The 7,860-nt window shown below is 39.9% G+C and overlaps 1 long non-coding RNA gene across 1 annotated transcript; it reads right to left on the reverse strand.

Annotated features, from left to right (window-relative positions):
* Nucleotides 1-2,011: 2,011 nt before the first annotated feature.
* On the reverse strand, nt 2,012-7,633 carry LOC104508374. The gene is made up of 3 exons (XR_727874.1): nt 7,549-7,633; nt 5,801-5,918; nt 2,012-2,559 (listed from the first exon to the last, which is right to left on the reverse strand). It is a non-coding gene; the product is annotated as an uncharacterized LOC104508374 (long non-coding RNA).
* Between the last annotated feature and the right edge of the window lie 227 nt (nt 7,634-7,860).

Here is a 7,860-nt window from a genome sequence, read left to right on the forward strand (position 1 = left end):
TGTATATATACAGAATACACCTATTAACTGGCAGCAGCAAAGCTGGTTCTTTTGTTGGATGATTATAGTGCCTTAACGACAAATTGGGTAGGAAGATGCCATTTTGAAGCGCCTCATGGAAGATGAGAGCAAAGAATGATGGTATTTCAAAAGCCATCTGTCTGTTGGCGTGTCAACAGTATTTTTATATAGGTGAGATTTCATGCTGAAGAAACCTTCCAATACCATTTCCCACCCGGGCTGTGTTACGGGGGATGCATTCTGAGAACGTATGGAGCTCGAGCTATTTCTCACTTCTCAGTCACTGTGATCATCACCTGGAACCACATCTTCTAATTGATGTTGCTTTCCTAAACTTTCTGGTCTTCGGGCAATAACCTTACCCAAACAGAGTTTTGATGCTTACAGAATAGGAAAAGTACAACACGAAACCTTTGACAAGAGCTTTAGCAGTATTTAATGCCTTAATTCAAACCAGTATGCAGGTGCTGTTGTGAGCCCGGCCATAGGAGTGGCTAGAACCTGTGGTCAGCCTCACCCTACGAAAGCCACTGAAGCACAAGTAATGGTGTATGGTGTGTGAAGTGCTGCAATGATGCACTGCTGAGCATGCAAAATACCTTACAGCAAAAGACAGTGAGTTCCTTCTTTTGTTAACCTGACAGCAGCTTAAATGTCAGCATGAGGTTATTTAATTCCTAATTGTTTTTCCAAAAAAACTTGTAAGGAGGCTAATCTGTGTTTACTGTGGTGTGATAGAGGGCTACAGACAACTCTGCTGCCACAGTGGCATTATGCGTTTACCCTTACTCCCCAACCACCTGAAAAAGAAGATGTATGCTTCCTCTTAATTATGAAACCTATTACTGTCGGGAGCAAATTCTATCAATGGGCTTTAAAAAGTCCAATAGAGTAAGCACTTATCTAAAAAATCTTACCTTTTCATGGCTCTCTAAGAAATATTGAAGGTGTGCATTGAGGAAATACGCTATCTTGAATAGTAACAGTAATGAAATATCAAAGTCTCCTCTGTTGGACCGATCAGTTCGCATTAGAAGTATCTAATAAAGCTTCATAGCTTATCAGTACTTTTCTGATTTTTGGCTTGGTGCTGCTGTATGAATGGGTCACTGTCCAGCACTGCCATGGTAACCGAGGGTTTGGCTGGGATTCAGGGTGGGCAGAATCAGTGAAGCTTTGTACCTGCTCTCGTTTCTGCTGCTGTGCCGACAGTCACAGGTAGTGTCACAGGACAGCAGGTTACAGAGGACAAAAGCCAGACCGGAGCAGGCACCTGCAGCAGAGGTGACTGCCTACAAGACCAACACTGCAATTGGCTGAGAAAGTGTGTTCTAGTTTATCAAACAGTATTTATTAGGAATGCAAACTGACAGATTTAAATGCACAATTAATTATGGAAACCCACATCACTAAGGAATAGCTATTAAATAAAAGCATGATTATTTTTAGAGACTTCCAGGATGCAAAGTACACAGAACAACCATAACCTTATCACCGTTTTACAAAGTTGAGCTACTTGTCTTACCTAATTCTTACAGCCTCATGAAATCCGAGCATAGTGGTGTACATCGATAACGTACATTGCTTATTCAGTGGCCTGTTATAGCTTTAATTTAATCTTTGTATATGTCATCCCTCAGCAATAAATGCAGGAAGTCGATCCTTACTCCGCTTCCAATCCAAAATGTTTCTTTTAGCTTCTTTAAAAACAAAACCAACCAGCAACAACAAAAAAAAAGCCATATCCTTCTTAGAAAAGTTACTTTTATAATGGCTTTAGCCTTTCTAAAATAAATGTGGTTATAGTTTAATTATAAAAGCAGCTTATGTAATGATGAGACATTTTTATGATTTTAATTTTTTAACACGTTGCCTTCTCTCTACAACTAACACACATGAATACTGCATCTATCCCATGATGAGCTCTTCTAGTCCTCCTGTTCCTACGTTCTTTAACTGCTGCACATAAAGAAAAACACAGAATACCTCAGGTTGAGCACCATTTAGTACAATCAAAATGACTCGTGACCAGGTCATCGGAGGGACTGCTCCAGCTTCATTTTCAGACATGCAGGTTCCTTGGGGGAATGTGTAAGTGACAATACCAATTCAAGTGGCCCAAAGCCTTCTGCTCGCCGCAATGCTACACTTGGTTTACACAGCCTTCTTTCTAGCCAATATTCCTAACGAACTGGTGGCACGTAAACAGCGGTACATGCAATCTGATCCCTTTACTAAGAAAAATAAATGTACAGTTCTGTTAAATAAAGACCAAGGGCTATTATATACAGTCTGTTAACTGAAAGGCCTTGTGAGACATTCAGGTCTAATTTTAATACTTTCCAAATAAATACCAGATAATGCAACATTTACAAATAGCACACCGGCAGTATTTTCGCGGTAATCACTTTACAAATCAGAGTTTAGTATTTCAATTAAGCAAATGAGTAGCAGCTCCATCATAAATATTAAGGCATGTCACATAGCATCAAAATGGAACCGATGAGCCTCCTGTCGCTTCTCTCTGTCATCTGCTTTCTGAAAAATAATAATAAAAACAACACTTTGCGGCATCTAGAGCAATGCGGTTACAGAAAGGAGCTGTCAGATGTCAGAGAACGGTTGATTTTTTCCATGTCACTCATTTGACAAAAGGCAAAAAAAGCTTGGTAAAAGCCCCAGTAATTAGCTTTTAAATGATGTCACTTTGAAATAGCAATAATCTACTGAAAATTGGCTTCTGCTGTTGATGCTCAGCTGGTTTAGTATTTATGACCCATAATTTCTAACAATGCTTTTTAAAAAGGAGTATTTAAAAAATGAAGAATGTTTCCTGGTGTACATTTATTCAGTCTGCGTTATAAATACAAGATGAAATTACTCTGGATTAGCTGTAAATGTCATCTCTATTACATTTAAAATTAGATTCTTTTAAAAAATCTGCGAAATACCAACGTAGACAAAAGATGGCAGTTACCAACAATTAACACCAAGGAGTCTAAAAATATTCCATGTTTTTGTTTGTGTGAGGAAAACATGAAGTAGGATGCATTGCCCTGCTTATTTATGCAGAACACACATGGATTGGTTTGGATGGTGCTGGGAAAAAAGCAGCACACTTAAATTGCACCTACAACCCGTGCAACGCGTAGACACGCGCCCTCTCCCACAGGCCTCCTCTGAAGCAGTAACGGAATGGGAAAGCACTTATTAAAGGGTTTGTGAACACACGGTGTGAACTTCTCCAGAAAAACAGTGTTTTTGCATGACAGACAGTATCTGTAAATCCTAGCATAAGATAATTTAGCAAAACAGATTTAAATGGTTTTTAGTTTGCTTGTGCCTGACTTTGGGGTTTTTTTTTTGATGAGGAAAATGAAGAAAAGCCTTTACAGCATGCTGTTGTGGGGGCACTCAGATTTGTGTCTCAGTTGATAAATATACATGACAGTTTTGGCAGAAATCAGTGCATGTGTTCTGCCATGGAAGTTTGTCATCTGCTTTGGCGCGGGGCCAAAGATTTCCTTATCACACAACGCTAACGTACGATAGCAACCCTGCTCGGCTGACCGTGGATTTCACTGCATCCTGTGCCAGCAGCAGAGCTGTCGGTGAACTTCAAGGTATGGCAGTCTGGCTTTTTGGCAGGGACTTCACCAATGTCAGTATATTTTGAATGTCAGAAATGGGGTGGGAAGAAGGGAGTGGCGTAGTCTTTCCTACATGGAAATGCTTCTCACACTGCACACCATTTTATAGTCTCACTTAGCAATTTTCACTCCATTTCGTGTATGCTTTCTGAAAAAATTACTGCTTCAAATCTGACAGTAACTGTTACCCTGGTGAATCCATCCGAACCTCTCTAGCAGTATTATCATCAGTGTGTAGTGCTCAGGACTAGCCTTAAGACCACAAAGCAAGTTGTAAAGACCCAGAATCCAGGAATATCAAGGACTTTACCTAACGTAGCAGACTGTATTGTTCTAAGATGAATAATAGTGTAAATTCTTCCTCAACTTCTCTTTCATTTGATGTCTCCAAACTAAAAACTAGTAATTGAGATTTAAAAGCCTTGGGTTTTTTTTAACGGATCCTAAATATTTATGGCATAACAGAGCAACATACTACCCCTAGCTGCCACAGCTGTTTAAACAGTACGATACTTGTGGAAGAACTATTGTAGACACAGGGCTCCTCCTCCTACTTATCTGCAGAGGTCAACGTACATGGTTTATTTTAACTGCCGAATAAAGCACTGCAGCTCACAGACAGATATATCCTCTGGGGGAAAAGAAGAGATTGTAACTGCCAGTACCATTTCCCCTTCCTTTCTTTACTATAGGTACTCTAGAGATCTGTAAGGGAAAACGGCATTTAGGCAGAAGAGTATTTTTATGAATGGCTTACTGAAAGAGGCAGTAAACCAAGAGCAAGCTTAGCAACAAGGAACTCCGCACTTTATCTCGCAGTCACGTAGCCTTATCTGTTCTGTATGTCAACCATTCACTCCAAAAATTGGGAAGGTAAAAATCAACAGGAGGGCACTGGAAAATCATAGGAACTAACAAACATTTGTACCGTAGTCTAAGAAACAGACTGTTTTCCCAAGTATTTCTGCCTCTTTTGAGTGCTGCTTTACCTTCCAACACATGAATTAGATGAACAATTGTTTTAAATGTTGACATTAGTCTCCATTTCTCCAGATGGAATTATATGTAGTTAATCCATCCCCAAGTCCAAGTCTGTGTTTCTGCTACTCTTGGTGCTTAAGGTGTATTGGAGACGGGTAAAGCCCGCCAGTGCACAGTCCTAGCTGCCAGTTAGCGATGCTGTCTTGGGGCAGTAGGCCACGCCGAAGGACAGTCATCATAAACCTTGTATTTCTTCGCTTTGTATTTTCTTCCCAGCTTTACTAATATTTGGACACTGTATTTAACGTTTTGAAGAGTGAAGATTGACAGACAAGTAACATTTAAATATGAGGCATGCGCAAAGCCCATCTGAATGCTTAACAAGGTCATTTTATTTCCACAAGCACAAAATAACAAACAGCTCTACCATGTCAAAATGTGCAGTAATTTTCTTTGACAGCTAAGATTATGGTTTGGGTATGTAGTAGCATTTATTGGCAATCCTGCCAGTTGGATATGATTGTGAACTGGGCATAGTTAAGAAAAATGGGAATGCACTTCTTTTGTGACATGAAAGGCCCCTTTCAAAATGCTTCTTTAAATCAATGGATTTCTATACACTGCATGTATAATTCAGACACACAGAGCAGAGCAGCCAATATGCACACGATTGACTCCCTGTACAGTCTGGAATGCTAATGTCAGTGCAATCAGCAAAGACAGATACAGAAAGAGAGAGGTTTTCCTCATTTTCAGATTACCAGCAGAACTCAAGATAAGTACACTGAGTTTATGTTCGATTTTCCAAAATAGTGTTCCTTAAAACCCTGCAAAATAGAAAGCTTAGATATGAAAAAAAAAAAAAGTCTTACGTAGTTGGGAATAACAGCTTAATGGCAAAAGCTTATGCATGTTGCTCTTCATTTCCCTGTTAAAGTGTCCTAGTGCTTAAATAAAAACAATGCCAGTTTTTAAGCCTGCAGTAAATACTGAATTAATAATAAACACCTCTTGGGAATTAATGCAGTCTGTGTCAGAAATGATACTGTAGAAAGCTACTCAAAAAACCCCAATGTACGAGAGTGTAAAATACTGGAAGTGTTAAATAGTATAGAAAATATAGAAAAAATTTAGATAATTAAGCTTACCTTTTCCTGCCAGTGTAATATGCCAATTATTGCCAGGATGAAAACGCAAACACCAATTAAGGCTATAGCTGTTAGCAGCACAATGTTACTTGGGGTCAGATACAGCTTGGCACTCCAGCTATATGAAAGAAGAATATCCAAGGAAAGATTAATACCTTTCATTAGGGAGCAGAAAACAGATTTAACTTACAAAGATGAAAAGAAGCTGCTAGTGTAAGACAGGTACCAACTCGGTCTACGGAAACTGGCGGCCGTACTTAGAGACTGAAGCTTCATGGGGTTTACTTGGAAATACGTGGCTTAATAGAATTACTGTCAGGTAATGCCAGGCCTAAATTCAATATCTGTGTTAACTTTCCAGGAATGCTATGGATATCCTCAGAGACTGACTGCTTTCTCATTAGGAGTTTTAACTTCCACCCCTGCCCAGCACAAAGTACAACACGTAGGAAAAGCTTCCCTAAAACTGCCCGGGGCTTGGGGAGATGGAGAGCAGGGTGACATAAGTCTGTAAGATAGACTGTTTCCTCCAGAGCAGCAGCTGGTTAGGCATCTCTCAGACCGAAGTTTACCCAGGAACAACCCCAGTTGTAGGCAACAGAACCAGTTGATTACAGCTGGAGAATGCTGGAGAGCAACAAAATCAAGCCCTTCTGGAAGACACTGCTCGAATGTTGCGGGGTCCTGAGGCTCAGCCAACACCCTTTTTGTTCTCTCCAGGCTTCCCATCGTGGGAAAGCTGTCGGCAAGGGGCTCCATGCTGAGGCAGTACTGAAGCCTCTCAGCAAACAAATGTAGAGTTGTTTTTAACAAAGATACAGAAAGAAATGTTTGCTGTGAAATCTGATTTCTTCTGGGGATTCCATCCTCTGCTATTATGCAGTGGCTGTAAACTTACTTTGTGGGAAGACAAAAACAGATGAAGGATAAAACGGCAGAAAAAATCCTGCATAACCCACACTTTTAAATACCTCAAGACTGTAAGTAAATTTTCTTCATCTGGCAGATGTTACTCCTGTGGTTGTTAATGAGCAACTCAAGTGGCACATCACTTCTCAACTGTTATTTGTCCTATAGTAAAATTAACCGCTGAAACTGATGTCAGAATCATTTCTGCACGGTAACTGCAGCTGACCTCACTAGTAGATCAAGCGGCAAAAAGCAGCTGGAATATGAGACTAATGTCTTCTCAAACAGCAAAGAGAAACACGCTCTCTTTCTGGGATAAACATTCTAATTGCAAGTGGAGGCATTATTCAAGCTCTTGCGTAACCAACCATTCACCTTTACTTGAAGAACAGTCATACCTGTGGCAGCAGATACTGTGCTCAGAAGGGCCGAACTAAAGCTTTTATATGCAATTAGACAGAAATTGCAAGTTTGGTGCAACAAAAATGCTCGCTTCAATCAGTACCATGCTTGTAATTTGTCAAAAAGAATGTTGATAAATCTAGCAAATATGTTGTTATTTAGAGGAGTTGAGCTGGTGATACGTTTTGGTTGTTTGTATGAGCCGGTAACAGAGTTTGATTGTTTATGGGCACGATCTAAGAGTCTGTGTAAATACCTGAGAAGTATCTGGCCTAGTCACAATGGAGGCAGATACATCTAAGAACTGACCCTCTCTGCCATCTGTTCTTCAGCTGGCTTTCTGTGCCAGCGACCGTTTTTAACCCTACGCATAACACCTAATTTAAGCTCCGCAGCGATGTAATTTTGTCACGTGCCAATCAAAACCGTGACGTTACCTTCGAGGAACGTTATGGGGATAGGGGATGACGATAAGCTGGGAGTTGGGTATGATAGCTGTCCACTCCTGTTTTCTTATGGACTGAAAGAAAAACAAAGGCTATGTCAACTCCTGACAAACCAACATACTTAAACGCAAATAAATTATCTGTTGAAACATATAGGAGGAGAAACAACAAAACAGTTGCTTTTTTAAAAAGAAAAATTAAATATAAGTGATATTCCCTTACGTTTGTATAAACCTTTTAGTCTGAAAGAGCCAAAGTACTTAAAAAAAAAAAAGGCAAAAAGCAAAATAACTACTGCTGACA

The sequence above is a fragment of the Eurypyga helias genome, unplaced genomic scaffold (assembly GCF_000690775.1).
Source record: "Eurypyga helias isolate BGI_N326 unplaced genomic scaffold, ASM69077v1 scaffold41494, whole genome shotgun sequence".
NCBI classification, from domain to species: Eukaryota; Metazoa; Chordata; class Aves; order Eurypygiformes; family Eurypygidae; genus Eurypyga; species Eurypyga helias.